The sequence below is a fragment of the Festucalex cinctus genome, chromosome 19, assembly GCF_051991245.1.
Source record: "Festucalex cinctus isolate MCC-2025b chromosome 19, RoL_Fcin_1.0, whole genome shotgun sequence".
In the NCBI taxonomy this organism is placed as follows: domain Eukaryota; kingdom Metazoa; phylum Chordata; class Actinopteri; order Syngnathiformes; family Syngnathidae; genus Festucalex; species Festucalex cinctus.
Window position 1 is genome coordinate 10,696,799 of NC_135429.1, and position 27,665 is coordinate 10,724,463.

At 41.9% G+C, this 27,665-nt stretch overlaps 1 protein-coding gene across 6 annotated transcripts in view; it reads left to right on the forward strand.

Moving 5' to 3' along the window:
- The window catches only part of jarid2b (jumonji and AT-rich interaction domain containing 2b), a 128,232-nt gene that overhangs the window by 61,737 nt on the left and 38,830 nt on the right, over window positions 1-27,665 (forward strand). The window contains exon 1 of one of the 6 annotated variants that reach the window (XM_077507298.1): window positions 9,290-9,337. The exons of the other annotated variants lie outside the window; for them this stretch is intronic. The gene's annotated coding sequence lies outside the window, so the exon portion shown is untranslated. Of the gene's footprint in view, window positions 1-9,289; window positions 9,338-27,665 lie in introns of those variants that run through there. 6 annotated transcript variants of the gene reach the window in all.

The window sequence follows — 27,665 nt, forward strand, 5'->3', positions numbered from 1 at the left end:
TCATGCAAAGGTGGTGAAACTTTGGATGTGGCCTGCTGTTTTTTGAGCTTTTTGACTAATGTCTCAAGATCTACAGAAATTGCAAAAGTTTCTCCAGCATGGGTTGGGTTCCTAAAAATCACCTGTTTCCAACCCAAAAGCAGAGGAAATGAGCACACATTATACTAACATATGCTCAGTAAGGTTTGCATTTTACTAGAGCTAAAACGTATTACATTGTGTTTATTATTACTATTTTTTATTTGTTTTATTTTTTATTTTTTTGCATATTTTCACATGAAGTGCTAAACAGTTCATCCATGAACGTTGCGACGTTTCATGTTGGCTTTCTAAACTTTTTTACTTTGAACATGTTTCAAATTCAAGAGCTTGAAAATTGCAGCATTAGCCATAACAGAAGCTAGCCAGTGCTGCCTTTTTACACAGAATCCAGTGAAGGCAGCATTCAGGTGAATATTTGCCATTCGCCTCTAAGAGATCCTGTTTGTTTTATTTATTTTATTTATTTAGCCAGAATCAAGTAAATGATGGCTTTGAGGGCACAAGTTGTTGCAATAAGTCACGTTAAATGCAAAATTTCTGACTGCATTTACCCATCAGGCTTCTTTTGAAGCCGTCCTCATCAGTGGCCATCTTAGGGGGTTGTATTACGTCACACGTGCCACCCAACACACTCGTTATGCAACGTGACCTTCTCTCCTTATCGGCCGCTTGCAACCTTTCAAGTCTTTTCCTGACTCATTAGCACTCGTGCAGGCTAAGGTCTTCTTCAGGTGGGAGATAAAGAAGCTCCTGGAATATTTCCAGGCAGCCAAACGTAGGTGTGGGTGGGTGTCTTTGTGAAAAGGAGGTGTTTGTTTTTCGGCACAGTGGAATAGTGGCGGAGGTGTGGAAGGACAGTTTGTGTGTGTGCGTCACGTACGACTTCATTCCAGCGTGTGATTTATACGCTGGTGCTCCCGTGGGTGTGGATGGAGATCGGGGGGAGCGGGACAGCTGGTCGGGCCCTGAGAGGCTCCGTGGGTGTGTGGGTGTTTGTTTGTGTGTAGCATGGCTTCTTTATCGTTCACAATACTGTGAAGCTGAATCAACATTTTAGTTTGGTCAGAACAATTATTTCACTTCTCCTTTCCAGCAACTAAATTATAGACTGAGACCATCCAAAATCTGGGCTCATTTCACACTTAAAAAAAAAAAAACTAAGCTCAAGTGTAATAACCATAATATGTCTGCTGCAAAGCAAGCACAACCTACTTACACAACAGCACGTGTTTGACACGGTTATTTAAACATTTTTAGCTAATTTAATATAGCCTACTTTTCGCTAGTTAGAACATATTGTAATGCCCCCACAAGTGTTCAGTGATGGTCACAGTGGCGCTCTTAATCGCTTTATTAAGCAAACTGACAAAAGAAATGCATAATAAGCACATTCAAAGACTCTGTAAAGGGACTCGATGTGCACACTGGCCGACCTCAGCTTACAACAGCTCGTTCTCATTTGCCGACACCCACGTCAGGCACCAGGCTGGGCCAGGCCTTTCAAGGTGGACAAAAATAATCGATGCTCGCACCTCACATGCATATTTTTTATTTATTTTTTTAATAATTCAAAATCAATTTCTATCTCTATTTGAATAATCATTGGAATAGGTAGTGGAATAATCAGTACTAAAATATTTGAAACCTTTGCATTCTAGTCATTTTTCGGGAGTTTGGTCCATTGCCAGGGGTCGGATGTTGTATGTATATATATATATATTAAAAAAAAAAAAAAAAACACGGACAAAATGAATATTATTAATTATAGTTTGGCCTTGTCACATGAATCAGAAATAAAAGCTAAAATGTTGATGTCATGACATAGTTTCCATCTGGTTTGGTTTCCTTTAAATCTGTAAAAATAAAAATCCGAGAGAATTAAAATACGATATAAAATCAAATAGAAAAAAAATTGGCAGATAGTTTATAAGTAATGATTTAACAGATATTACATGATGACACTGAGAAACTTCCTCAAGGAAAATTGACATGCTGTCAGATGGAAATGCTAATTGTTTACATGCTAAACCAAGTGTGTGCAAACATTTGGCGATCTTAGCAGTTTTGTCACCGAGTTGATACCAAGGTGATGCCCCATAGAGTTGAATTCTGCCGACTGTGTCGAAGTAATTGCTTCATATTAAACCCAACTAAGAGTTTTTAATCACACTTTAGCTTCTATTGACCTTTACGTCCATCTTCCCAACACAGCGCCAGCCGTCGTGCCGCATCTGTTTAATAAACACCCGCTACCTTTTCACCCCGCCGTCTGATCCTCCGTTCTTGTGACACAGGCGTTCTGCGAATTAAGCCTCGGGGGACGAGGCAACACGGCGGCGTATCGATTTGCCGCTGCCGCCTCTCATAAAAACGCTGAGAGTTATGCGAAAATGCTGACTGTCGCTACTGTATGTTTAGTGCAAATGGCGCCGTTTTTATCTTAGTTTTCCTTTAACTTTGCTTTCACCAGATAACTTTTTGGTCTGAATCCTTGCGCGTCAGGCAAATTGGTCCGATTTTTAAACAGCCTTTATTAAACCATAACAGAAACTCCATGATGGTTATCTTCTCTGTTTCAACAAAAGTTTGTGTATTTGTTGATGCCCACTTGTATTTAACGCCAGTCGCCTTACTTCATCTGCCGATGTCATATGGTAGTAGCGTAGTGACTGCAGTTTTGAGGTGTTTGGGTTTCTCGGTGGAGCGCTGAGTGCCATTCTAATTGTGTTCCTTTTGTTCTGCCAAAATGCCATGGCAAGCCGCTCCAATTTGAACTGCACATTACACGACACTCATTTAATCTGGCCATCTGGGCTTGTTCTTGTCCCTGCGGCCCGCTAGCCACCATGTGTCCCTCGTCCCCGCGTAAGCTACCGCGAGAACATGGAATCTTCCCCAAAACCACAATCTGCGATTGTCGAGGGGAAGGAGTCCTAATCAAATGTCAACGTCGCCGCCATTCTTGGCTTCGGTAGTAACACGAGAGGAGGAAATTGACTAATTGTACTTCATTTGCACATTTGACACAAAAAATGGTGTGACCAAAGTGTTGTTGAAAGTATAAAACTAGAGAGTTTCCGGTTTTGATGGATTCGACAGCGTCTGGTTGTCTGCGGAAGTCGCAAGCGTCGTCGCGTGAGTCACACAAGCGATACAAAGTGGGAAAATGTAGCCGTGTGTGAAAGGGGGGTTTCCTGTAGTAAATTTGCCCTCTGTTTCCTATCATTGTTTTCTCTGAAGCTAAAGCTGCTAACACATAAACAGCAGATTCTTTTGCCCTCTGCCACCCCTGGACAGGCATTTTTTTTTTAATAAATATCAAGGAATAAATCATTTCATATTGTTATTGTTCAGTCATGTCCGCCAGTCATTCTTTTATCTGCTAATTCTAAGCCGAGAAGCAGGCGCCACGATGCAGCCGTTCCTGACACTTGTTTTCACAATACGGTTACCACGTAAGTTGCGATACATTAATTAGCGCTCACAGTAAATCAAGCGAAGCCTGAGTGGTGACACGTTAAGCAATTTAATTAAGCGAAAGCAGTGCATTGAATCAGAGCAAGGGATGCCAGCAAGGTGTGGATTTCAAGGTTTACAGCCGGTGTTTTTGTTTTTTTTAATAAGTGCCATAAGCGTTTTTTCACATGCTCGTGGATCGTCAGATGGGAAAGTTTTTGAATCAATATATCACATCATTATCAACATAAAGTTAGTATTACAGTTCTGCATTTGAGCAGCCTTTTTACAAATAAGTTTTAGCTGTTGTTTTTCTGTGAAAACTGAACGAGCTGCATTTCCAGTGAAAACACAGAAAAAAAAATAGCATGCGCAAGTACGTCATAACCAAAACAATAACAGCAAATCTTTTGCTTTCTGCAAACTTCAACGTGTGAAAACCTGTCAAAATTTTTGGATAATGAAAACCAGTAACGTTTCTGCCAACCACTGAAAAGAGATCATGCGCTAGTGCTAGTGGGGACCATAAGTGCTTTTGGAGCGATTGCAACTCTCATTTACGCAACAATCTCCGTTTTTTCACACTGAACGCTTGGAAATATTTAAAAATGAAAATTCGGGCAAAACAAACACTGAGAACAGAAGACAGCTTTGAATACGTCACAACGAAAATGACAGCTTGCGTAGCAAATTTTTTCACGACTTAACATTTCATTTTAATCCCATATGTACCCTGATGAAGAGTATTTAAAGAACCAGCAGTAATGCTAAAAAAGCGCAAAAAATACATTTGAGCATGTTGTCGTATAAACGTAATGCCGCAATTCTTTCTTCCCCGGGCCCCCTTTAGAGACCTGGCACAATAGTGCGAAGGGGAGGAGGGGGTGAGTATGAGGGTTTTATCTCGGCGCTGAGAGGTGACAATCATTCCTTTAATTGCCTCTTCTGCGCATTGTGCCAGGGAATGGACTCCCGGGCCTACGCTACAAGTCCCTAAGCATTGGAACCCACCCCCTCTCGCCTAAGCCCCTGGCTTTGTTTCACACCGTTCTCCGGCTACGCTGTAATCTGCAGTCACACCGGCACACACACCGGGGCTTTAAAAGGCTTAAGATTGTCGGACACGGCGCAACGCGGAGAAATGTGCTTTCGGTGTAGCGCTAGGTGAGAGCTAAATGATCACGCCACACCTGGTGAGCATGCACTGGATTGAGTTTCTATTGACGAATTGGTGCTAATGTCAGGAAGCTGCAACAGATGCTGTTTCCGTGACCGATACCACTGGAACAAAACGAAGTCTGGCGAATAATGCTGGGTTACATACGACCCACGAACCATCCCCCTCATGAAATGTCACCTCCATGCTAAAAAATAAAAAAATAAAAAATAAAACGACGCAGTTTGTATGCATAACATTGTAAAATTATATACTGTACTTCTTTGTCCAAGATATGCATTTTCTCATCATTGTAGGCCACTGTTTTACAAATGTGGCAGAAGTCACGTTCCTCTGATTTAACACATAAGTAGATAAACTTGTCAATCGCAACGGTGTACGAAATTGAACAGAAAGTCGACCATTTTATTCTGAAGCTGACATTTTAGGTCAACTTCAGGGCTAGCACTTTTTCTAACTGGAAACTGTTATCGTAAGAGTAAATTGATGATGCCAAAGTAGCCAGCAGTAGATGCCTTTTTTCCGTACATAATCTGATTTGGTCCAAGTATGGCCTCAAACAGGATTTTTTTGTAGGTTTCAAGGAAAGTTAGGAAAACTACCCTCTGATACCAGTTTCAAAATTGTATTTGGGTTAGCATTTTTATCGTAGCAAGAGCCAGTGAAGAACTCCATTTTGTTTTGAAGCCACCATTTCAGGTGACTTCCAAGTCTCGTACATTGACAAACTCGTTGATCCCCAAAACCGATCCGGGACACAAGGCCAATCTAAAAAATGAGTAGTCTCATTTTGACTTTCCGATCGGTCAATGAAACGTTGCATAACTGAAGTGAGGCACTTATCACATCCACTGAGGTGGATTGGTACTTCCAGTTTTGCATGTGATAGATAAGAATCTCATTTGGTTTTTACAATCCCGGAGATAAGGGCATGCTGCAAGCCTCGTTAGGGTGCAGATTCAGGCTCTTCCATCGGAGCGAGACCCTCAGTGCCAGTTCCTGTCTTTCCTGTTCGTCGTCTGCGTTGGCGTCCAGTTGCCTAACTAGTAATCTTATCTGTCTGCCAGTGTGCATTAGGCCCCGGCCTGAAGCTTAACCCTTTACTGGCGAGTTTTTGACTGGCAGCTCACATTGGACACTGGATCAGCCTATTGTTGGACAAAGCTTTTCTTTTCAAAACCCCCTCCCTCAGCAGCTCACACAGATGATGTGCAAATTTTCGTTCTGGGCAGACAATCTCTGAAAACGTCTTTTAGTTTATACGCCGGCATTATCCTCCTCTGATTGTTGTTTTCCGAGATTTAGCGCAACCATTTAGCTCCCCTGCCGCCCATCTGGCAGGCAGAAATGTATCCGCCGGCTCTCTGAACCGGGTTTGCCGTTGTAACGCCGTGTTTACTGGAGCATTTGCTATCTCGAGGGGGTCAAGCTAGCGATTTTAATTAGCCCGATTGCAATAAAAGGATAGAAAAGCAGAGTGACGCGGCATGTATTTAATTAAAAGTCAAATTGGGCCTCAGAAACGCGTCGTTTGGATTTGCTTGACAGGAAAGTGTTTGACCAACTGTTTTTTTTTGTTTGTTTGTTTTTTGCTTTACACAAAACACAAAACTGGAGCTGCGTCCATGCTGACTTCCTGGTTTATTGACGCTGGACAAGTATATCTGGGATTTCTTCACTCGTCCCAGTTAGACAGAACACATTTTTACTAGAGTTTGAAAGTTGACCAGTGAAACTTTAAGACCAGAGATTTGCTATGTGAACGCTCAAACCCCGGCTCTACCATTACGCGTCAATTTACCGGACCATAGTACCCTAAAACTGTACATGTCTGCAAATGAAACACTCATCCTGTCAAGAATACTCACACTTCCAGCTTCTGTTTGTCAGCGCACAACATGGCCCTGCATTGTGATGGACCTCTCGTGACAATTGTTATGTTTTGGGCTCTGGAGTGAACAGTTAAGGCAGCAGCCTTACTGAATTCCTCGCAGCACCTCTGCCTGGCAGCTCGTAAAACTCTTTAAATCAATCTCACTCCGTACAGACGCCGCTGTAAACAAAAATAAAATAAAATGTTTTGGCTTGTTGAAGTGAGCCAACTTGAGATTTATTCTGCCTTTTTGTTGTGAGATGTCACCGGAATGCGAATGTGATTGTCAGGCAGATTGAATCATGGCGATGCCTGTCACTCACCGCCTTGTTGATTAATTGTGGATGATTCAGCCTCATGTTCTTCCGCCTCCGTTTTGTGCTCTTTTTTTTTTTTTTTTTCACCCAACGTTTTGTAAGGAAAGTACAGTACCTCTCTTTCTTTCCTTTTCACATGCTCACCTGTTTTCCACCCACACGTTGAAGCGCAAGCGTTCCGTGACCTCGGCCCGCACTGTAATCTCACACTGAATTGATCCAACGGAAAAGTGTGCCGTACCCGGAAATCACCTGAAACCCCCGCTGCCTTTTTGGAGGCTGAAATCTGACACTGCTTTCACTATCAAAACATTTATAGCTTCAGCTTGAAGACAAATGTCTACGCCCGTTCATTTCTGTTTGCCAAAGAAGCATGCTGTAGCTCAGGGGTGTCAAACTCATGTTAGCTCATGGGCCGCATGGAAGAAAATATATTATCAAGTGGGGCGCATCGGGAAAATAACTGTATATAACTTAAAAACAATTGCCGTCATTTATACGCAGATTTTCGTGGACTAGCCCGAAATTACGGAGCTCAACTGTAATCATATTGTTCCGAAAAATAAAACGAATGCAAATGGCAACACTTTGCCGGTATACGTTCCGGACGTGTTAAATCGACCATTTTGCATATATATTGTTCCCAGAATGCATTTTGTGGCGCAGTTAATGATGTTATAAGGACGTTAATCCTTGTCATATCTATTTGTGTTACCAGTAATTGAATTTTTGTCGTATTTAACACGTTCATGTCGGTGTATGATTACAAAAAAAAAATAATAATAATAATAATTAAAGAAATCATAGTTTAATTTATGTGTAAAATAATGACAGCCAGGACAAGTCCCCATACAAGTTGCATTGCTCATCTGAGGACTGCTTGTGAAATTACAAATTTAGATGTTTTGATTGTGGCCGGCTGATTAATCAGTCGGGCTCGACTTTTTTTTTGTGTGTTTTTTTTTTAAATTAATTAATTTTTTTTAACTTTACAAAATCATCTTATGCCGGTTAAAACCCACGGGCCGTATCTTTGACACCCCTGCTGTAGCGCCTTTCACACAGTTTTCTCGCAAAATGAATTATAGTCATTTATTATCTGGCCCTTTCACACACAACCCAACAAATAGCAACAGGACTTTTAACCTGACAATTTCCTACCCTGTTGTGTTGAAAGTCACTGTAACAGTACGACAAATATTTTATATACTGACTGTCGGATTTCCTGATTGCGGGAAGTTGTATCAGTTTGAAAGAGCACAAAGTGGCACATATTTCCTGTTTGAGTGGCTACCACTAACATTCATTACAATTTGGCACTGATACAAATGTGTTCCTAGTAATCCAGTGTTTAGACACATCCCCACCAATTGCTTTTCATTCTGTCAAAATGTTTGCTTTGTAGAAGGCTGTAAAGACATCCAATTTCTACTTGGGGGGGGGGGGGGGGGTGTATCAGGGGCCCACGAGAGGTTCAGATCCTCATTCGACAAACCCCGAGCAGTTGCTGCTGCGGCGGCATTTGTCGTGTGAGCTCAGCGTTTGGCGAAGAAGTAGGTCAGCGGAGAGACCTCGTTCAACCCGAGCTGAGCGGCTCGCGTGTGTGTGGGTGTGTGTGTGTGTGTGTGTGTGTGTGTGTGTGTTTGTGGGCACCCGTGTGTAAATTCCGCTTTCAATGAGAACCGGCCTGACCTCTGCCAAATCTCGGTGGAATCCCGCTTGGTGTCATGGCGAGTGACAACGTCAGCACTCGACTGACAGCAGGGGGAAGAAGGGGAAGAAGAAGGGGGATCCAGGGGGATCCAGGAGGGCGGGTGACGACGGCGGGGTGGAACGGCACACTTGGGCGGCCCGGGAGCCACGCACGAGCCGGAGAGAGAGAATTTTGCTGATTTCTGTGCTGTTGTTAGGGCCCAGCCGACATCCTCTGCCAATCCGAGATGCTTCCCCCTCCTCGTGCTGCCGCCCGATTGGCGGGTCGGCTGTGAATACAATTGGATTGACGGCTAATCCGGGGTTGGGTGAGGGTGCAACCTCCCCCTCCTTTAAAAAAAAATAAAGGTGGGGTGGCACAGCACTCAGAAGCTGTCAGATGCGCTGTGGTGAATCCCATTCCGGGATTATATTTTCATGCCCTGACAAATATTTGCGCGCTGATCCCAGATTTAAAAAATTAGCATTGAATCAATCAAAAGCCTCCATTTTAAAAACATCTCAGATTGATGCCTTCACGTGGTTATAACTCTTTGTGTTGCACATTTGCGTGATGAGTGTCTGTGAGTGACTAATGCGAGGCCTTGGCAGAGGCTTGAAGGGTAGGTCCCCCCCCTCCTGGGTATTGTCATGCCTCTGAATGGCTAATGGCAAATGAAACCGGAGCCGTAATGGCTGCCGAGCCGACTCGTACGCTTAAGAGAGTTCATGGAAGTGGAACTAACACATGTTCAGATTCAAAGGAGATCAAACAGTGAGGTGTGTATGTGTTAATAACACGCTGTTAAATGTTAACATGCCTTGCATATGGAAGAACCCCCCCCCCCAAAAAACCACCTCCCTCTCTTTATTTTTACCCCCATGCGCACCTGTGAGCACACCACCTTTCTCCTTCCCCCTTGAAACCATCCAAACAAATACAAATGAGTAGCTATCAGTCGCGTCAATACGAAATTGGTTGAGAAATGTCCAAGTCTTATTCCGACGCTATTTTCCAAAGGACTTTAATTTTTTTGGCCGGGGTGATAACCCTAAATATGGTCCACTCTGCCCATGAGTTCATACAAATTAGACTGCTGTGTTAAATCCGCGCAAAATGTGGAACAAACTGACATAAGCTTATGTTGCATTTTCCCCCCAGCTTTTACAGCAATACTCATTTATAATCAATTTAATTACGTCTATAATTATTATTATTTTTTGCCTCATTTCTTCCAAAACCTGAGACAATTGGAAGTCAAATAGACTCTTATTTCAAGGAGCAAGAATTCATACTTGTGGTGGTTGATTGTTAGCAATGTTTAGATTGTGTCTTATAATGGGATTTGGGACAACGTGGGAGGTGATTGCGAATGTAGAAGGGTCAACAACAGTTTGTGAGTAAGGGTTCATAAACTTTGAAGAAACTCCTTTTATACATTTTAACAATGGTTAACAATTTAAACTCTTCAAATGTTAAATAAAACATCACATTTTCATGTCAACACAAATTAATTTTTGTCATTCTCACCATTTCCTCAAACGCCACTTACATTTAAAAACATCCGCAGCAGGAATCCCCACATTTCCTGTAACAAGAGATTTAGTTAGATGACTCCACACGCAGTCAACCGCAAACTTTTTACGCCGCCGAGGAGAAAGCAAGGCCGCTTTTAAGCGCATTCTCATTTCTTCCCGCCGTCTTCCGCCCAAAACCTGACTGGCTTTAAAAGGGGTGAAGCCCACGGTCCAGCGACTGCGAATAAGCCCGGAGGATAAACAGGCAGTGAGTTAATTATTCAAGCCAGCGGGGGGGATGCTGGAGATACCTGGCACGCAAGCCTATGCAGTTTCCTCAGAGATGGCCCAGGGAACCTCTGCTTGAATGTTCAAGAAAATCGAAGGTGACCACACGTCTTGGGTGGGATGACAAAGCTGAGTCATCGTTGTGACACTTTCACCCCCACGCTGATTTGACTTGACAGACAGGAAGTGATGACTTTTTTGCATGTTCACTATGACGGACAGTATGTGTCAAGAGAAGCTCTGTAACGCGTCATTCAGCATTTTACTAAAAGTACTTCACAGTCTCTGCTGCCTGGAAATGCATCCCATGTACTTTTTGTTATGCGTTGTACAACCTGGATTTTACACTTGTACGCTTCATCAGTCCACCATATTCAGGATTAAGTAGACACCTACACGGTGCAAAGATTGTATTGTGTTTGAAGGTCATGATATGATGGGGGAGAAAAAACGTGTCTTGGTCCTGGTCGTTTATTTGGCTATTGTTGATGCTTAACCATTGGCAAGACCAGATGCTATTCCTGGTAGCCGTTTATTGTGGATTCCACACTACAAAAACGAAAATCTAACCAAGGAGAAATATGCTTGTTCTTTGCCTGCCAAGATACAGTATTTCATTTTACCAGGCAGTTTTATGTGTAAGATCTACATCAACCGAGAACAAGACAAAGACAATGTCGAGAGTAGGGGGTAGTGAGACTGGGCTAAGACCATGACTAAATGTATCAAAGAAAAATCACAAAAAAAAAAAAAAAAGAACACAATTACCAGTATTTTTTCTTTCATTACATTTCCAACAAAAAACAAATTTTGGTATGTTAAATGTTTAAATATCTTTAAATGTTGTTAGCATGTGTTCTATAAGACTCTTAAGAACACATTAAAGTATTGTTTGAATTATTTTAACTGTATTTGAGCCAAGCATTTAAGTTTAAAAAAATGTCCTCGGTAGTGGACATATCATAGCTTAAAAATAAAAACTTAAAAAAATTTAAAAAAAAAATCAAAAACTTCTTTTGCAGTATTCCAGTTACTTCACATAGATTGGGGAATATCAAAATAAACATGATTGGACAATAATTTTTGGTCCTGGTAATCAGGAGGATATTCCACAATCTTCACAATGTTTTCTACCTCTTAAAATCCTTCCCTTGTCAGTTCATTTCATGCGATGTATTCAGGCAGGCAATCTGGGTGCGGAAGACTCTTAACAGTCCTCAGCAATCCCACTCAATTTTTATTTTTTTTTCTCATCTCTCATGCGATTAGCATCATGAGTGGGAACACGACGGGCTTGACAGTGTGGGAAAACAATGCTGTATGTGGGAAGGCGGGACAAAAAAGCAACATCCTCGCTTTCTCCTCTTGTGGTTTGTGTGGCTCTTTGCAAGTCCAATGTATCCCCGCTGCCTTCACCGCACAAACCCACCACTTAGGAGAAGGCCAAGGGTGGGGGTGGTAGGGGGCTGCACAAAGAGGGAAAATATCCCAGCCCGGTGGTGGTACAGCTGCTCACTTGATAAGAAGAAGAAGACGGGGCATTGAAGCTAGTGAGCTAGCGGTGGGAGGAGGTAGGCAGGTGTGCTGGGAGATGGAGGGCGTCTGAACAGATGTTTGCGTGGAAGGAAGTAGTACTAGCGAGAAGGATCCCAAATAACAGATGTTCCGGGTGGTAGCGCTTGGGCTGCTCGTCCGCTGGTGTACAGACACTGACGCTTAACCTCTCTCCAGTCTGCACGCTGGACTCATTAAATTATTCCCGCTGGGCCTGGTTGGAGTTCATGTTTGTGTCGGATCCTCCTTGACTTCTCATGTGGTCAGAAAATTCCCCCAAAAGGTAGTTGTACTTTTGGAGGGTGGCAGTCATGATTGTAGCCTCAAGCAGGGTTTCTTAATTGGTGTAATGTGAGAGGTCATCAAGTGTGCCACATGAAATCATCCAATTTCAATGACGTTGAGGTTTAAATTTGTCCACTGGAATCCAATTGATTCCTGCCACCGACGTACAGTTTAGGAATGGAGACGAGGCTGGCCCCGAATGGTGAAAATCTGTGGAGGCCTAGTGATTCATTTGAAATGCAGTAGGAGAGGAAACTTTTTTTTTTAAAAGGTTCGGGTTAGGGGGTCATGCGCTACACGCTTGAGCGCTCGCCCCCTCCTGTGGCCGAGGCTAACAACATGGCGTCCGTGTTTTCAATTGGCCGACCACTGATATGAATATATGACTGGATAGCCGGATAGCCCATAGAAACCCTTGCAAGCTGCTGAAGTCTTGCTCATCCCATCTCGCGAGCAGACTACTGTATAAATTATATGCTATACATACAGATGAAACATATACAGCTCGTAGGTAGTTAGCGGGGTGGCACTATTTTTTATCTTTTGTTGAATTACAGTTATATAATTCTTTAATCAAAAATATACAAGTTTCTGCCTCTAAACATAATTAAGCACATAATTTACCTGTATTTCAAGAAAGTTGTAAAATGTATGAAGTCCTCTGATGTTTAACAAATTTAAAACATGATAAATCATACTGTTTCTACTAAGTACTGTCTCAAATGTTCTCCAATTCGATACTGTAAATGTATAGGATCATATGCTGAGAAATATTTCTTGGGAGGAGCAATATGGTGGCCTTGCGACTTCAAAAGGCTTGGCCAATGGGGTATATGCCACGGAAGAGGCGGGACTGTTTTTGCACATCAGTTTGGTTCCAGTTCGGTTTGCGACGTGTGGGCTGCGTCAAAATACTTGTGCTTCCAACTTTGTGCCCCTCGGCTGCGCGTTCGCAACCCGGACCGGAGCCAAACTGATGTGCAAGATCACGTCCCGCCTCTTCCGTGGCATATACCCCATGGGCTATCCAATCATATATTCAGATTAGTGGGCCACACTCACTATATATGGCTTTTGATTGATTGTTAGTCTAGTCTTCTTGTCAATCTGTTATGATGGACAGATATTCTAACACGTTGGAAGTTGGACAAATTTAGGCACCTTTTTTTTCACCACAAAAAGTAGTTTTGGTGAAACCAACCCAAGGTATTCTTACGAAAGAATGGAATGCAAAGAACTCCAGTCCAGTAGACCTCGGTAACGAGTACTACAGCTTTGAATGCTAATGTACTGTGAATGCTAATGCTCAAATATCTAACAACAAAGCAACACTGCCCCGTAAGACGTTGTGTAGTTAGTTATGTGCTGGAAAGCAAAAAACCCAGGGAAAAAAACGGGGCCAGCAAAATTTTGGATATTTTATCCCCGGTGGAGCTCCTTCTTTGTCTGGTCATTTCCTTCCTGGATCCGCCGCCTGTGCATAAACAACACGTAAGCCAACACCATTGTCAACACGTTTCACACCTCGATTGATTTGGCCGGCCGTCCTCCCACTCGCTCCGTCAACGCCGAATGAAAGGGAGGCCAGAGATTAAGATTGATTTATTTTTTTTCTCAGGAAACATTTTTCCGCCACAGCATCGCGATTGATCACCCCTGGTGACCTTTTTGTCGACAAGCATACACAGTCGTTGAGGCACAATTTTTGACAGTGAGCTTGCTCTTCATTCTCGAGCGTACATCCGATTTTATTTCATGTATTTATTTTTTGCATCATTCAAATTGAAGCGAAGTAAAATGTCCTGACTTGAAAGGCTACTTTTTAAAATTCAACAATTTCACTATCAAAGGCTTTTGTGGGTTTGCCCTACGTTAAACATACATGCTAGGGGTGTAGCGGTACGTTTAGATTTTTCCATAAGGAAAACTTTAGCTCTATGGACATGCTAAACAATTACAGTGCAGCTCACGATCTAGCTATGGCACGGATCACCAAACGTTTTGAAACTGAGAGCTACTTTTTGAACTGGGTACTGATTAATTCCAATGCTCCCAGTTTGATACACACTGCTGCAATGACAAATGTACACAAATTACCTTTGAATGTTAAGTGTTTATTAATGATATTCATGAATGATAATGATAAATAATTTCAACCAATAATTAGGAAACTGATAAAAATCAATACGCAACACTTTATTACTGCAAATCTCTGCCAGTCTTTACATTTTCACATGATCACTTCTACAACATTCCTTGAAAATCTCAATGTCCCATCACTGATGAGCTATTTTTTTTCGAACAGGGCAGCAGGCTACTCATGTGGTCCTTGGGGGCTAACTGGTGCCCGTAGGCACCACATTGGTGACCCCCAACTTTAGTCTCGAATGAACCCGAGAAGAATGTTTTTGAGAGGTGGGAGGAAGCTGAAATACCCGGACAAAACCTCTACCCTAGGAGAACATAGCCCAGATTTGAACCCTGAACCTCAGATGTGTGAGGCAGAGCTTCCCTGAGAGGAAATCAACCTTTGTTCTTTCTGGCTCGACTTTTCACAGCTTTTGTAAAGTGGCATTTTGTTCTTTCTGCTTGCCAGAGTGACTTCATCATGTCACTTTGAATGGAATCATCCAGACGTTATTAAGGCTGACATTTAACAGCCACTAAGAAAACGCAACATTGTTAAAGACAGTGGAACAGATACGGCATCGGTTTTCCGGCACCGCACTTATCAGCGAGTTTCACAGTTGAACTCTTTAAGAATTTCTACCATCAAAGTGACTCAGATGACTTGAGTCAGATATTTTTCACCGCCCTCCCCTCCTGCGTCGATGTGCCTCCGTGGGAAATTTTTATGACTGCCGCCAACACTGTTCTGAGTCAGCTAAATGTTTTCTCCTCCGCTGTCAGCCGGCCGGCCCTTCTTAAAACATTGTTGCGGTCGCTCCAGACGTGAGGCGAGGAAACCCCTGGAGGTATTTCCCAGACTGGCGGATTCTGTCGGCCCGCTGTGATGTCAGGGGAACAAAGCGGGCTTCGGTTCAAGTGCGTCGTGGGCTGTTATTATTAGCCTACGAGTGTTGTCATGACTCAGCGGATCCGAGCTGCAGCCGAATGACAAAGAGAGGATTTCCGCTGATTTTTTTTTGCACATTAGCTGGATATGAAAACGGTACTTGTGGTTCAGACAGCTTAAGATTCTTGTAGCGGATCTAAACAACTGTCAGTCTTTTTACGAGGCACGCCGCAAGAGCTTAATTTCTCATCACGTGAGAAGTCGTTGCAACCTTACACCCCGGCAGGCGCATCTGAGTCAGGCTGGCGTCCTCAGTCTACGCTTGTTAGTCGAAATGACTTCATATCGCCAAGACCCGGATAAGCTTAACGATGATTTAATATTGGTGCAAGAAAGAACAGCTAAAGCAGCTTACGCTGTGGTTCTTCTAAGAACACTTTTCTGAGCTTCTTTTTTCTACCCTCGTCATCCTCTGATTTCATCAAACAAGAAACATCCACACCAAACACAAACATACTAAACAGTGTCGGTGAGACTTTTGTAAGGCTTTACACAAATGAATGTTTTGAAATCTGCTTTTGTGGAACGTATCAAAGCGTGGCATCTTCTTGACTGCAGACTTCCAGATTTCATAAAGAGCCAATTTGGCCTCAGTCGTTACGGAGGCCCAATAAAATCGGGTCCATAAATCCAGCGGGGCTTTAACGCCATACAAAAGGTTTTTACGACGACGCCCAGACGACCTCGAGTTTACGCAGCGAGTCGCCGGCGCTCCTCAGGTGAAGGCGTCAACTCGTTCTTCAGCCTCATTGGCTGTCGGTCAAACGAAGGGTCGCAAGGTTTGTTTACGCTCTTGTCAGCAGATCTGACACCTGACGGTGTTCACCCCTGAGGAATTTACAACTTTCTTCTATTCTAAGGACTTAGTAAATCTGTGCTACAGTTTTGTATATTTTCGTGAGTTTCTACGCCTCGTGCGTGCTCCGTCTTGTTGGCACCACATTGATTGGCCACAAATCAAGACTTGCGAGGCCAGACGTCTTCATTTCTGTCAATGCGATCGCGTCATCCGCTCAACATTTCTTGTAGCATGCTTGTGGATCTGTTCTTTTCCCAAACCTGTAATCTAGAATGTTTTTAGGCCATGATAATAAACTACTGCTAGTCGGTTTGCCGTAAGACTGTAAAGAAAACCATAGCGAAAATTATAACCTATCACTTTTTATGTTTATTTAAGGGCATATTTTACATGAGTGCAATCCAAGAAAACCTGGAGTATAATCACTGCATATTCGGAGTTTCAGTTTACTATCATTTGACTCTTTCAGTTTAAAATCTCAAATAATAGTAACACCAATTATATGTCATCCCTCATTCACACAGTTAGATATGTCGGATATTGATTTTTGTTTTTAACCAGAACTTCTCTGTGTTTTGCGTTTAACTTCACACCCTCATGTTCTTTTGCATATGCACCTGATCTCCCATGGCAAACCTGGTCCCGCCAATACTTAGCCAAATTCTTCATTATCATATTCATTTTGGATCAGGCACGTTGTTTGACAGCTAAGGGGTGCGTCGGTGCGCCATTTTACGTCAGGCAGGTTACTGAACAGCTAAGGGGTCCTATAAAAGGGAAGTATCGAGTATTCACAGCAGTTACGAGTTCTGACAAGCGGAAAATAAAATAGTGATGAATAAAAATGTAATTTAGCAAGACGGAAGCGTGGTTAAAATAATGTTCAAGGATTACAGTTTGGTTCTGCTTGAAATATTGATGACTTTCGAATGCCAGATGCTCAAAATTCCTCCATAGCAATTTATAGAGAATCCATAAAAAGGTTGACCAAATTCCAACAGTGTGAAAAGGGTGTTTTGTTGACATGTTGTTTATCAGAGCAACACAAGTCGCTGGACGCTGCGAAAAAGTCAGTTTGTTCTGATTTTTTTTTTCTCTTCTTTTTTTCATTCCGAAATAAAATCACGCCGCTAGCGCTACCCGCGTCTGACAAGTATGCTCCTGACCTGACCAACAATCTTCCACTCCCGGCGGACATAAATAGAAGCAACCTTGTACACACGCACACTCAGTAGCAGTATCTCACTCTCGGTAATGCACTATCGACCTTGTGTGCTCTGCAGACCTTGGGCTCTCCTGTGGCCTCAACCTGCTAAGTACACGCACGCACACACACTCGCTGCGTCCACGCTGACCTTTCCATCTTCTCACAACGAGACTTGATTTCCAATCGGGAGTTTGTGTGGCGCTGAACCTCACCCTTCTATCCGCTCTCCATCCGTCCTCGACTCCGTGCTAATGTGATTAGCTTCCTGCGCATGCTGATTTTTTTTCTTTCCTCCCCCATGTTCTTGTATTCAACATTGTCTGAGATAATTCCACGCCCTGGGCTTCTTTCCCCCCCGATTCTGTAACACACTTCATCAATTCCGCTCACCGCGGTCGACCGTCTGCTCTTATTCTTAATCTAATCTCGCTCATGCTGGATTCTTTTCCTTTCTTCCTCCTACTGAGAAACATTTCCTGCAATCGAAAACTGCGATATCATAGCATGGCCTGAATTTTGAGTTTTGTCTTGTTCTGGCGAGCTGCTTCTCTCTCCGCATTTGAAGTAGAAAAGCCACATTTGAGCACATGAATCTGTTAAAAGACCAAATCCCGTTTCTTTCACTAAACTTTGGATGTTCAATACCACTTTTTCCACACTGATGCCAGGATGAGTACTCAACTCTTGAGTAGATACCGAGTTGAGTTGACCCACATTTGCAATTTTAATGTCCAAAGTCAACCTTTTTTTTTGTTCATCTCCTGGTTTACCCATGGTAGTATTTTATTTTGAAACGGCTTGGTCAGAACCATCAAAAAGCCCAAAACGGGTCACAATACCACCTACGGGATAAATATACACTTAATGCATCTTGAAAGTCGCATTTCTGTTTGTTTGATTTCACATCCTTGAGAACTCATAAATCTCCCACCCGCCCCCAAAAGCATGGCAGCAGCATCGCTTTGATAGGATGAAGGCGGATTTCCATTTTTTATTTTTATTTTTTTTCCAAAATATCTTCTCCCATATGTTTCCACGCTCTTATCTGGGAGCGTTTACGGTGACCTCACCTTGGCATCTCCCCCCACTTGACGGCGACTTGGTGCCAGACGCAGCTGGTCGGCCTGGACGTGCATTAGGACCATTTCCTCGCACGACAGGAAATCACCCGACCGACGCCAGGGGAGGGTTCTGTATCGATTTATGGCAATAATAATAATAAAAGCAATAAAAGTCTATCAGGGCCCACTACTGCTGGGACTGGCAATGATTATGATGATGATCATAGTCAAAGCAGTGCAGCGTACCTTCGGGAGCGGAAATGCAAATATGAAATTGTTGCATTATGGGTAATTTCCCCCCCAGTAACCTATAGTGTGAGACTGAGCTTCACCAACAAGGAAAATTTCATGTCGACTTTTCGACTCAAGTCCTTTTCACAAAGCCTCATCAAAGCTGTTGTTGTTGTCCCGTGTGAATCATATCGAAGTCGTATCAGTAATGGCACGGCAGCGGTCCGGTTGAGTAATCTGAAGATGGCATATGGAGGAAAGGATGGCCTGATTGCATCCAATAATTGTCACATTTTTTTCCCCCTTTAAGCGGCACCACACTGATTACAAGTGGCAATTCCGCCATTCCTTAGCTCACCCCCTTTTACATTTTACCTGGAGGAGGAGGAATTGGGGGAAAAAAAAAAAAAAAAAAAAAAGGTGTGTTTTCACGCCACACTAACACAAGAGCGAGCTTGTGCAAGAACGGATCGGTCGTCAATTAAATGGCGCCTTTTTATGAGCGGTCTATAAGTGGTGTTAAGAAAATTGAAAAAAAAAAAACAACTGTAATGAAACACCTCACGTGTTCTTTCCGGGAAAGGTGCGCATGGAAGCAAAGGGCTGCATCTGTGGGTTTTTTCTTGTGCCACTTTGGCCCGGGGGGAGTCATTTCGATTGTATTATTTTTATTATTAAGAGACTTGCGCGGTTGTCACTTGTGGTGTGGCATTTATGAAAATGCATCAATGCGACATGTTTTCCAGTGTATTAATCCTATTGTGATATTGCCGTAATATCATCATGAAAATGTGTCATCAATTGTGGTATTCGTGCTACATGATATTGGGAAAAGTAAAGCATATATGGGTTTTGAATATTGCCATGTCGATATTATTCCGATATTTAATATGTACCTAAAGAAATGACATTTTATTATCTGGTGAAGGAATAGGTCAACATCTGTGCAGCCCGAGTTGGAGTCATTTGCAATGCATTGGGGTGTTATCGTATTGTGAGTTCACGTCAGCAACACGGCATTCTGATAGTTAATACAAATTTAAGTGTCATTATCAATATACTGCTAATTTATCATTTCTTACAATACTGTATAAATATTATGACGCATTTGCTGTATCGGGATATTGTTGGCAAAATACAATGGATTTATTACAATGAAGTACAGTGTTTTGGGATTGCAGGATTGGGAGACGACTGTGATATTACTGGCAAAATGTTGCCATTTTGTCTTGAGTTTTGATGTGTTGTAGGTGGGTTTTTTTTTCAGGCATAACGCATTCACTGTATCATGATATGCTTGATATCGTCATAAAAATCGAACAATTGTGTAGGGTTTTTTTTCTTTCAGTTACATCGATGTCATGAAATATCTCACTTTAATTCCAATATATCAATTTATTGATTAATGACTGTATCGTGATGCCACTACTAGTATCATTGAAAAAATATCAAAGGCTATATTGTGACTTTTCTTCGCTTTTTTTACGCTCGTATCCTCTTTTGTATGAGCCATCAGGAGTTTTTACATCTGGACCCGGCGTCAAATGACTGCCTGCCTCGCTCAGGAGTCTGAGAAGGGGGGAAAAAAGTGATTTAAATGCAGCAAATCCAGATTAGCGCACACGGTAGCGTTTGGCCGTCAGGTCGCAGATGAATGAAAGAAACGGACGCCAGCCGACTCCCCGAGCTGTCATCGCCTCTGTGGAAAATTTTCAAAATATTTTGCTTCAACTCTATCAGTTGGAGACCTTCGGCAAGCACAGGACGTGGGGGGTTGCAAACGTATTAGCTTAGCAGCAGAGGAGTAAGTCGCGCACTCCGCGCGTGATAAGGTGTCACAACCATTTGGGTATGAGCTATAAATAGCTTTTCATGTACAATGTGTTTGTTTGCTTAACTTGCAAGGCGGCTGTTTGCGCCACATCACGATACGGTTGCTGTCACTTCAGTTTCCTTCCGGATTCTGGATCAGTCATACATGATTTGCATAGTAATCCATTCATTAGAAAAAAATGTATTTGCTGTCTTGTAATACATTAAAAGTGTTGTTGGCAAAGTATCACATTGGTGTTGAGAGTTTCCGAAAATTAAAAAAAAAAAAAAAAAATTATATCAATACATCAGTGGTGTAGATATTGTGATGTATGATAAATTGTATACTTTCTGGTATTGTGATAAAATATGATGGTATCGTTGGTAAAATATTCTGATATCGGATTTTGAATTGTCTTTGGTTACTTGGTATTTGCGATGGTTAATGACTTTCTAATCAATGCAATATTGTGATTATCAGTGATATCAGTGGTGAAGTAGTACAATAGCAGGTTTATTTTTTCCCAGTTAGAAAGATATTGCAATGAATTATTGATGTTTTTTCGACCAACATATGGATAATTCTATCGCGATACCGCTGATATCATCATTGGTGAAGTATCGCAATATTGGGTTTCATTTATTTTTTCAAATAATAATAATAACCATAATGAATCGTTTATGGTTTTCTACCTAAATATTGAATATCACACAATCCTTTTTTTTTTTATCGTGATACCACTAATGTGTCAAATATTGCAGTCTGGTTTAGGTTGTCATTTTGTTGCTCACTGAGCTGAAGTTTTGCAAAAGGATAGACTTTGAGATTTATGGGCAACTTTCAGGCGGGGATTTCTATGCTTGTGAGCCATATTCAGTTCTATGGTTGTCGTCACTCTTTTATAAGGTGAAGGTCACTCTTATGACTGCAGTGCTTATCGGCTTCTTCAATGGAGTTATTCCTTTTCCTCTTCTATGGTTATCACGCCATATGGTCTTTCTTCTATGGTTATCGTCACACATTTGAGTGTTGCCCATTCATCTTCCCTCCATGGAGAGGCTCGACTGTACGTGCCCGTTTTTATTCAAGCCATCCTAAATATGCGTCCAATTTGCATATCGTGCCCCTTGCCGCTCCCAGCCCACCGCCGCCGCCGCCTTAAACTCATCTCGCCTGGGATGTGCGCGGCATTAAACAGACATTGATTGATCCGCCGTGCGATTGTTTATTTTGCCGCGTCGGGCGGTGATGGATGAAGATTGGCGCGCATCTCCGACGTGCGTGCGGTTGTTGGCTTCGGGAATGTGCCTCAGGCTGACGCCAGAAAACGACGATGCCAGTGCTCCGCCATCCGAAAATTCCTCTGTCACCAAACGCCACTGAAAGAGGATCACGTGACCCACCCACCCCTCCTCCATACATTGTCATTGAAAGAGGGCCCCAACCTCTTATGTGGCTGGATTTGGAGTGGGCGGCGTTTGAGGTCTGCTGGTTAATAAATCGCAACGTTTGATTGGCAGGTCCCTTTCGGAGCAAGAGTGGCTTGTAGGCCCGCCCCGGGAAGGTCAACTTTGACCCCTGCTAGCCACCTGCTTGCCCCTGACCCCAAGAAGACGGCTCGGGTCATCCGGACCACCCTTTTGCAAATGTTGCTTTTTATATAAATCAGCTCAAGTGAAGCAAAGGAAATTTGCTGAAATCGTCGCTGATGACTCAAACTGATTCGACATATGGCCTCTTCTCACCGCAGCTTTTTTTTTTTTCTTACCTGATCAATTTCCGTTTGTAAAACCGAAACCGAAAAAAAATGGTGTCATCACCCAGCCGTCTTTTCTCTATTTTTTACGTTTTGCATCTTGCCATATGCTGTTGCGGTGGTAGAAGCCGAAAGTTGCTAAGATGCCAGTTTGACTCTTCTGACAATACAAACGGTAGTAAATTGCATTATAAACTTTACATTATAAAAAGCAGTCAATTATACTTGCTGATACCTGCAGAAAGTTGCTCAGCTTTGCTAAATCTGTTAGCAACGCGGCCAAAGCGTTTGTTGCCCGCAGCCAGCAAAGTTCTCACTGGTGATAACTTTGCGATATTGCCGTGAACTCCTACAAGGCTTCGTTTCTCCAGCGAGCAGCGGCGAGAGCTTTGTGCCAGTTTGTGTGGCGGCGGCGGAGCTGCGGGGGCCTCCACACCGACCGGCGTAATCACTGAATAGCTTGCCGAGACCATGTAAGGTCAACGCTCTCCGGCGGACACAAAGCAGCAATTCACAACACGCGCACACACACACACACACTCTCACTAAAGGCAGCTGACAACATACAAGCGATAGTGTAGATCATTATGAGGATTGGCGCACTTCGTACCAGAAGCTGCAATGGGATCCTAGATTATTATTTTTTTCTTCCCCAGTTCTATCTTGCAGTGTCGAAATACAAACTAGCTTGACTTACAAGTGCCCCAACTTATAGGTTTTTGGAGTCATTAGGCCTCACTGGGTCAATTTTAGTTTATTTTTTTGCTGCAAGCCAAAATTTGATCTCCGAACTTAGCCACTGATAGACTTTCAGCCTCAGCCAAACATACATCATCAACTGACGAGGATAAATGCACAAGTCATTTTTAACCTACTATTGAAAAGTTAATCAAAATTCTACTGCTAATAATGTATGCAATAAAACATAGAGCAATAACTCGTCCGATTTGGATTTTTTTTAGGCTGACTCCAATATTTGGCAGATTAAATTCTGATACCTGAAAAAAATATATAATGAATAAAATGACGTTGTTTTTAGTCCCTTACAATAAAAATATGAAGAACAGACTGAACATTTGACTGTTTTACAATACTTGGACCTTAAAAAAAATCGGCAAATGTTTGACTGCCATCATCTTATTTTCATTATGTGCTAAGAGAAATCTGCCCCAAAAAATTGACAAAAATCATAATCGGAAAAAATTCAACAGATATTCGATATTTTAAAAGAGCTAACATTGCTTGTTGTGAAGTGAATTGATTTCACGCCCCCTTATTGCTGAAGATTTTTGCGGGGAGAAACACCAAACGACGGTTGGACCTCGCTCTTATCTCAATGCACCACTGTACCACAATATTACGTGTGTTCAATGTACAGTGGATGACAACTATGCAGTATTGTGGGCGGTGTGCATGAGACAGACCCGCCCCCTTAAAACAGGGAAGCTTCAAAACTAGTGTGGCGTCACTCTCGACGCCAGGGGAGACACCTGGAAACAATTTTGTCCGATTGTTCCCACCCTGAGCCGAACCCGAGTCCAGATGTAAACCTCAAGTCAGTGGGGCCATCCGAAGCAAAGTGTCCCCCAAGCGTCGTCCCTCAAAAAGCGGCCAGTTGCCTTCCACGCTAACAACGTCGCTTCTTTTACGTCTGCTAGCCCGCAGGCACTTCCTGTCAAGACGCAAGGCTAACAAGGTTGCGCTCGTTTCCTGCTTCGGCCTTCCTGTCAGCTTCTCCAAAATGATATTCTGTGTGGGCCTTGACATTTTGCAGTCTGGGACTGAATTCTGGAGTTGCGCTTCTCAAGTTTGTGATGTTTTAATCGGCGCTGTAGTTTGTGATTCTCTGGCAGTTTTTCAGGGACTTGGAATTTGTTACAGTTGAACAAATTTGGTTTGTGATATATTTTAACCAACAATATATTTTTTTATGTTGATTTATTTAGTGTAGTCGCTTTATTTGTTTTGCTAGCTTTTGGATCCTCTTTCTGTGGGACTTGAAATTTCTTGCTCACAGACCCAATTTCGGGCGTGTATTTCTGAGTGGTTGAAATTGTAAGTTGCGATGTTGAAACAGACTTATACACTCCATTTAATTGATTTGTTGGCGTTCTCATGCTATTTCTGACAGACTTGACATTTGTCACAGATATGTGAGTGCAGGATTGCTGTATGTTGTGATGTTTGTTTTGTTAGCTTTCTCATTTTGTTTACAAAAGACTTGAAATTTCACCAAAAGTTTGGGGTTGTATTTATAAGGATTGCTATGAAATTCACGTTTAATATAATTCTCGATATATTTATTTTTTTGGTTATGCCAGCTCAGTGTCTCGTCTTTCTCATCACTCTCTGAGCTACTTGAAGTTTCCCGCTAATGAAGGGAATTTATGCAACGTATTTCTAGGAATTGTTGTGATATTGTCAATCCAAATCAATCAGTCGTGTTGTTGCCATTTTGTCTGCGCATTCACTCGCACTTTCTGAGGGACTTGAGATTTCTCGCTCACAGGCGGCATTTCTTTGTCTGACACATTTTCTACTGATGCTACAAATTAGCATCCGTCACTCGCGGGAGCTCTGTGAAGAGGCTGCCAACCTTGTCTCGTTTTTTTTTTTCCTCCTTCCGACCATTTGCATGCGTTTGTTTCCACACTTGAAACATTTTCTTATCCACCGCCTTTTTGGTCCCACCCGCAAGAAAATGTCGTGGCGACCTCACCGGGTGGGATATAACGGGTAACGATGGACGCGGTCATGTGGTCTGCATGTGTCTGTGGGGACGGAAAAGTGGGAAAGAGGAGCTTAATAGCTCACAAGAGGCCAGACGTTTGTTACATTTCCTCAGCTTCCGGTTGCTTGTTTTCTTGCTCTCTCTTTTTTTTTTCTTTTTTTTCTTATTTTCATTTTTTTAGCCGTCTCACCTACAAATGGAAATGTCTGCTATCGTAGCACGTTTGGAGAGTTTTTTTGTTTTTTTTGTTTTTGGAGGAGCGCATCGTGGTTGGCGCGCGGCCCACATTCCCGTGCCGTGACATCCGCAACAGTCAGAGGAAGCGGTTCAGCGCTGGGCTATTTTTAGCCCAGACGAGTTGCGTATTCTCTCACACACACACTCACACGAGGAAATGTTACATTAGTGTCGCTTGTGCAAAGTCATTAAAGGGAGAACACAAATATTAGAAAGTCAACAGAGAGTAACATTGGAATATGCATATCAGAAAGTCAACACATTTCAAATATAAAGAGGAGGACATTAAATGTCAGAGTCATCATGCATACAAAAGAACATCATTTCAGTCATCAGTTGGTTGGTTGACAGTTTTTTTTTTCTTTCAAACATAACAGACATGGACACCATAAAGTTTGAAAAAAAGTCACTTTTCTTACATAAGGAGAACTTATCCAACTAGACTAAGTGCAATTTCTGGAGAAATTGCGTTGGAATGCTGAAAGCAAATTGAGAGATAAATTATGTAATTATAACCTCTTGGTTACTGGACAATGTGCTTTACCAACTGTGCTACAGAGCAGTATCAGACATATAATGATAAGTTATATCTATATATGGAAGTGGGCGTGGAACGCGATACTTTGAAAAAGTTCAATGACTGTCCCATTGACAATGAATCGGGAAAAGTTGATATTAAATGTTAAACTGTGCAAATACTGTAAGTAATGTGGAATCAGACGATATATATACCGCGGGAGGCTTTCATTTTTTAAGCAAGTTGAAATTTGAACAATGTAAATTGGAAGTATTAAGTGGGTGTTCGGTGGCACAAAAGTGTGGAGAATAAAAATCACAATAACAATGAACAGGAGAACATAAATGTCAGAAAGGTATCATATTCTTGATAGTATTTCGGAAACATCAGAAAGTCATCAGTGAAATTGGGTTATTTTGGACCCGACAGTTTTTAGGGTGTGTTTGAGGAGAACATAAATATCAGAAAGTTTTCCACATTCTTGGTTGTACATTCCAGAATGTCTTCATAGCTTAACAGAGGAACATAAATAAAATAACCAAATTTGGGACCAAGAGGGAGGGTCAATTCCCAAATTGGTCTGTTTTTTTTTTTGTTTGCTTTTAGGGTGTACGTAAGGAGAACATAAATATCTGAAAGTGATCAAATGTGGAAGTTATTCTTGTTCACGCCTACAAAGGTGAACCTAAATATCAGAAAGCGATACTAGTACATTGTCAATGTCTCATACATTGCTCCGATCGATGGGCCACCAATCGTGATTTCCTTGGTCGGTACGAGATCGGCATATGATTGCCAATCACAAAATCTGATCACCTGCAGCTCGTAATTTGCAGCCTGTGTACAGTGTCTCCTCCCCTTTCCTTAACACTATGCGTGTTTGTTTATTTTTTTTGGAGTACTATACACCTGTGTGTGGGTGTGTGTGGGTGTGTGGGGGTGTGAGGCGTTTGTGCGCCTGCCTTTCTGTGTGTGTTGGGGGTTGACAGCGCACATTAAACACACGCACACCTTAGGCGCGACGAGGTCCCGGTGCTCATTAGCGAGACTCCACTAGCTCCGATGGGAGCCGCTTGGGGTGTGTCACGGCTGCCAGTTATGCTAGCGACGCAAACATCAGCTACAAACAGGCAACACACACACACTTGCGTGTGTAACTGAGCTGTGAGGGGCTGCTTCTTTCCTCTTATTTACATATTAAGATTGTTTTTAAAATAAATCATCTAAAAAATGTAATAGTTGATATTGAAGGGTTTCATTTGCATGTCACTTTTGCTGCTTTAGAATGACAGATTATCATTTTTAAAACAGTAAATTAAATTTAATTGTAACAGACACGCACCATTTAATATACTAATATAATTTGTATTGGCAAAATGTTCAGTCATACCAATAAATTATTATTTTTTTATTTTACCCTAACAAAACTCAAAAATAGAATCACCCGTCCTCTGAAAACCAATCACCCCATAACAAAGAATACAGCGTTTTATTTTAAATGAGTTGTCTAACATTTAAATGATTATATACTTTTATAGAAATAACATGAAATAATAAATTGTAATTTGCATAATATAATGTATAATATAATATAATCTAGTGTGTATTTATCTATTACTATTACTATTAATTATTAGATTAGAATCCTGCAATTTAAAAAAAAACATGAGAAAAAATAATTGAAGGTATTTTTTTTTTTTTTTATTTAACAATTTATATTTTCCAAGAAATGTTTTTTAAAAAATGCCTTAGGTGAAAACGTATTGTTTAAATGCGCATTTACAAGTTAGAATTAATTCCCAGTTTTTTCAATCAACTATTTGAACCATTTTTTTGTTTTATACAATTTTGGTGTTTTATTTATTTTTGCTTTCAAAATTTGAAGTTGTATGCAACAAGCCATTTTCACGCAGAGCTCCTGCCAATTTCTTGCCTTTCACACACCACACAGTAAATTTGGGCAGATTGCGACAAACACGTGAGCTTCGATTGCAATCCCGCCTCTGTTATGACACCAATTCAACCTTTGTTTTAA